Source organism: Rattus norvegicus, chromosome 8, assembly GCF_036323735.1.
Source record: "Rattus norvegicus strain BN/NHsdMcwi chromosome 8, GRCr8, whole genome shotgun sequence".
NCBI classification, from domain to species: Eukaryota; Metazoa; Chordata; class Mammalia; order Rodentia; family Muridae; genus Rattus; species Rattus norvegicus.
Window position 1 is genome coordinate 68,417,146 of NC_086026.1, and position 5,743 is coordinate 68,422,888.

The window sequence follows — 5,743 nt, forward strand, 5'->3', positions numbered from 1 at the left end:
AGGAGAGAGTCCATGGCAAGGCTGGGCAGCTTTCTGGGCAGGCTGTGTGTGTTCTCTTTGTGGCTTCAACTTCTAACTGAGGTCTGAAGTTGGACCTAGAGTCTGCCCACTTCTTAAAGGGACAGTCCGCATGCAGTCCTAGTAGGACTATATAAATGGCTACAATGATTGTCCTGGCTACAAGCGCAATCCTAAGGCTTCTAGGCCAAATACCTCCTCCTACCAAAGGCTGCATTCTTGAACCTGCTGCCTCAGAGGTTTAAAGGAAAAGGAGCCAACCCAGTTAGGTCCGGGAAAAGTTCAAACTAATATGTCTTGGCAAACATAATGAAAAACACAGACAGTTGCTTTAAGAGAGGGACCCAGAACGAGGTCAAGTTCTGCTGAGAGAGGCAGAGCAGCAATTAGATGGGAGCTTATGTTGCAGCCTGGCGGCAAAGGGGTCAGGGAGAGGGTAGGACAGTCTGCCTCCGATTTCAGGAAGAGAGCACCCTGCAGCCATGCTGGGCTCAGTGAGGGGGGAAAGAGGCTAAGACTGGGAATGCAGAGGCAATAAGCTAGGCTGGATTTACGAGACCACATTAAAGAATCAGTGCAGTCTGTTCTGTTTGGCTGGAGAGAAAACTGGGGGTTTTCTGCTAGTGGCTGGCCCAGCCACATGTAAAAGGTGTAGTCACTGGGAAGCGGGAAGCCATTTACACTGATTTCAGAATTTGGAATCAAGAGTTCTCACTGAAATGCTCAAAATAAAAATTTAATCTGAAAAAAAAAAAGTAAGTTGCAAGACTTATTCCATGAGCCCTTGGAATGAGCACTCTCCCCAGGGAAGGGTCGGGGAAAGTGTGTCATAAGACCTTGTATGGTGGCAGAGATGGCCAAGTGTTTGCCTCAAAGGTGTGACAGCCTGAGTGTGGGTCCTCAGAACCAAAGAGTCAGGTGTGGGGGCACACACTTGTAATCCCAATGTTGGCAAGGTAGAGGGTGGAGTCAGGGAGATTCCCTAACGCTTACTGGCCAGCTAGCCAGCCTGTGGTGAAGTCCCAGGCCAATGAACACCTTATCTCAAACAAAAGGTGCCTGATAAATAAATCAACCTGAGGTGGATCTCTGAGCCACACATAAATATGTACACGGGCATGTGAGCAACTACAGATGGCACGGGCACTCCTCCATGCATATGTGCATGCACACACACACACTCACACACATATACACACACTCAAACACACACAAACACACACACTCACACACATACACACACTCACACACATACACACATACTCACACACACACTCAAACACACACGCTCACACACATACACACTCAAACACACACAAACACACACACTCACACACATACACACATTCACACACATACACATACTCAAACACACACTCACACACATACACACTCAAACACACACGCTCACACACTCACACACTCAAACACACTCACACACACTCAAACACACATACACACATTCACCCACACATACTTACACACACATGCAGAGAGAGAGAGAGAGAGAGGGAGAGAGAGAGAGGGAGAGAGAGAGAGAGAGAGAGAGAGAGAGAGAGAGAGAGAGGGAGGGAGAGAGAGAGAGAAGCACACACAGATGTATTTTCAAAAAGACATTTATAATCACAAGGGAAAGATTATCACTGAGCCCATAAATGATATTATCAGGATCTGTTGAGATGCAATAACAACTTTTAGACTTAGGACCAGTCAACCTTATCCTTAAAAATCTGAGGATTCAGATGTGAGATTTTCACTAAGCATTCTGCACAATGGTCACAGTCTGGTGCACCTTCCTGAGCTGAGACAATTGTTCAGCTAGGGGATAGTGGAACTCCCTGGCACTGCTTTGCTTTAATTCTGACATTTAAAACATGCCGCCATTTACAGTGACTTATTTTGAGCGTGGCTTATTAAAAAGAAAGAATGCTGCACACATATCCCGTCTTTCATGAGGAGCTATGTATCCCAGATGACAAGAGAAAGCCCTTTGTCACACAAGCATATAAGCCAATAAATAAAGAAGGGGGGTGTGATTGGAAAATTAGCATTTTGCAACCCCCTTGGAATAATTGAATCAGGTGAAGATCATCAGTAGATGCTAACATGTTGATGTCAAGCTATGAAATTACCAGGTACCAATTTTCACCTCCCAGCTTATTTGCTAATGATAAAAGGGTAGAGGACTCACTCACTTTGGAACGAGGGGATCAAGCCACCTCACATTAAGCTGACAATCTTAGCATCACTGATTTAGACCAACCTGACATGAAATTCTCCGAGTAATCCAGTGTTCCAGCTACAGCATCATCTACCATATCTTCTATGTGAAAATATTTAACCTGAATAACATCACAACTTAGAACTGGCTTTCCTCTCATGGGAAAGACAGGGGAGACAGAAGAATGCTAGGTGTCACCTAACTAGCTAACCTACTCTTCAGCATCTTTAATAAGCCAGTGTTACATCCAACAGCAAGCTGCTGCTTCTACATGGGACTTAAAACAGCCCATCCTCCACTCTGATTCTGACCCCACTGGGAAGAGAGAATCTGTAATAGGATGTTTGAGGAATAATTGAAGAACTCTGAGTAAGTAGTTATGTATGATACTGGGGGATTATTAATTTTGTTTGGTATGCTAATCGTATTGTAGTTCTGAAGCAATTGAGTTATTTTTAGATACGCACTGAAATGTATAAGAAAAAAGAATCATGATTTCTGTAACGTATTATAAAGCACTTGAATAAGAGCAAAAAGGAAATCAGTGACATCAAACTAAAGCCCAGAAGTCACTGACCACAGGAAACAGTGGCAAAGTGTAGATTTTCCGTGTGTGCGTACTTATTGAACCCATTCCTCAGGTTGTGTCTGCTCCATGCTGGGCACATGGTAGTGAAATAATGAACACAAGTCTTGCCCTCCTGAAGTGTCTGAGTCAGTTTAGACAGTTTGAAGGAACAGACTGGGAAAATCCATTCTATAGTAACAACTCTTTATCGAAGATTTCATACACATACATAATGCGTTTTAATCAAATTTACCCATCTATCTCTTTCCCTCCATTCCTCCTCTATCTCTGCCACTCCCTCTTCATTTCTCTTTATTATTACCATTATTATCATCATCACCATTATTATTATTATCATTAATCCACTGAGTCTATTTAATGCTGCCTCTGTATTCTTGGACATAGGACTACCTGCTGGGCCACAGGTGACCTCTCGGCGCTACCTCCTGTGAAGAAAGCACTCCCCCCTCACACACACATACCCAGAAGTTATCAATTATCAACAGCTTCTCAGCTAGAGGCAGGACTTCCTGAGCGTCTCCCCCTTCGATGCTGGGACTTGGGTTGGCCTGATCTCATACAGGTCTTATTCTTGCAGTTGAGGCTGCTGTGAGGTTATGTGTCCAAGGGACTTGTCATGTTCAGCAAAATAATGTTTTGCCACAGAGATCCACTACCTCTGCCCCTTGAGATCTTTCTGGCCATTAGCTCTGTTCACTCTTAGCATTTATAATTGGTCCTTTAGGATTGTGTTGTTCTTATCAATAGAACCAAACACAGCTGAAATTATGTTTTAAAAACTGACCGCACTGAGCACACATCAACTTCCTTCTTATCACTATTCCCGAAGTATTACACCAGAACGGTGGATTACATAACAGTGTGTTAGGTATTATGGGCTCAAGAGACAATGCGTGAACATGGGAGGGTGAGGATAGGTCGTATTTAAACATTACAATTTAAATAAGGGAGTTCGGTATCCATGCAGGAATGGAACCAATCTACCAAGGATAGAGAGGGAGCATCCAAACATGGCAGACGAATGGCTCAGCCAGCAAAAGGTCCGCCAAACAAGCGTGAGTTTGGATTCCCAGCACCAGCATAAAAGCTTGTCATGGAGGTAGGCATCTGTAACTCCAGCAGTGGGGAGGGATGGAGGATGGAGACGGGTGGGTCCCTAGAGCGTGGGCTGGGAAGCCTCACCAATAAGCTCTGAGAGACCCTGACTCAAAAGTTAACATGGAGCTGGGCATTGTGGCACAGACTGTTAATCCCAGAACCTGGGAGGCAGAGGCACGTAGATCGCTGTGAGTTCCAAGACAGCCTGGTCTATATAGTATATTCCCAGACAGCCAGGGCTACATAGGGAGACCTTGTCTTGAAAAACAAACAATCCAAATGGAGAGCAATCAAGGGAGATCCTCAAGGCAGTTCCCATCTTCTACACACACACACACACACACACACACACACACACACACACACTTTAAAAAGTGATCTTATTTAATCTTTCCCGTCATTTTGTAGGATAGGTACTCTCAAGTTTCAACCATTGGATTCCAAGGATAGATGTTTCTGATCTCAAGCTAGAGATCAAGCTGGTGACTGGCCAATTCGGGTCCTGATGTAGGTTTGTGTGCTGCTCTTGGCCCGGTCCCTGGCACTTGACTCTTGATGTGGATTGACACTGCTGCTTCTCTCACTTTTCCCCTTTCCTTGTGTAATTGTAAAATTACTGGCATCATCACAGCTGTCGGCTGGAAGAAAGCGCTGTTACATTGATACAGAGGACATGAAAAGTAAATTAATAAAAATCCCATATCACTCCCATTTAAGAACTCCTTGAAACTGCCGACATTCCTCTTCAGTCTCCGCTACAGGCTGCTTTCTCGTCTCCAATTAAGCCCGCTTCCTTCTTGACAAACACGTTCATTATTCAATTATTTAATGTTCCAGATGGTCTTCTGCTGTTCGAATTGCTAGTAGTAAGTACAATAACTTCCCACACTGTATCCAGCCTTCAGCCACACTTTGCACAGTATGCTTCTAAAGACTAGAATCATACCCTGTGTAATACTTGGCTACCACCCATCCTCGGGGATCACCTACTGTGTGCCCTGTCTGTGGTACATTTAGGGCACGGATTCCCTGACATTTCACAAACATGATTTAACATCCTGGATCATGGGTGCATGGGGGAAGGCCTAAATACTGACCAGATATGTCCTCAGGGCTAACTTTGGGTGTCTGTGTAGAAGTCAGGATTTAGGAACCTGTCATCATGGCAGAATACACCACCCAGAGAGAGGCGGCCTCATGATGGGATATTGACTAGGTCCTGTGAAAGTGCTTGTCCTGGCAGAGGAGCAGAGGAGGGATCGGCAGCTCCATCAGCACTTCTAGGTACCCACAATAGTGCCACCTCAAGGGGATCCTAGGAAGACCCTCACCCACAGGTGCCTACTGTTCACTCACAATGGTGTGTCATCACTGCCCCATCCCTTCCTCCTGGGCTTCTGTATGAAACCACCTTATCTATGGCTTTTACTTTCTTCCACTTCGTCCTCAGGAGCCAATTGATGGCCTTGGACTCCCATGTCAGAGAGAGGAACTCAAAGAGGTTGATAATGGACTTGTCCTCAGTACCCAGAGAGTCTGAGGCTGCCCCAGAAGGACACCTCTCAGCACCTCTGAGGACCATTAGAGTCTGTCTCCGTCTGGGCTGGAGGACAGCAAGTGTCTATGTACCATTAAAGGAAATGCTCCTTGGGACATGCAGGCTGCAGCATGTGTGAAATTTCACACCTCAAAGATAGCACTTCTGTGCATAGCCAAGCCTGCTCTCCTGCATGTCTGGGTGTCTGAAAGTGTGAGTTATTCTATCCCAAGACCTTTATCATACATTATTTAATTTATTTTCCAGACCAGAAAAAAAG

General features: G+C 45.0%; 1 long non-coding RNA gene across 1 annotated transcript; it reads right to left on the minus strand.

Moving 5' to 3' along the window:
- Window positions 1-4,292: 4,292 nt before the first annotated feature.
- On the minus strand, window positions 4,293-5,228 carry LOC134479976 (uncharacterized). The gene is made up of 2 exons (XR_010054050.1): window positions 5,024-5,228; window positions 4,293-4,564 (listed from the first exon to the last, which is right to left on the minus strand). It is a non-coding gene; the product is annotated as an uncharacterized LOC134479976 (long non-coding RNA).
- Window positions 5,229-5,743: the final 515 nt, after the last annotated feature.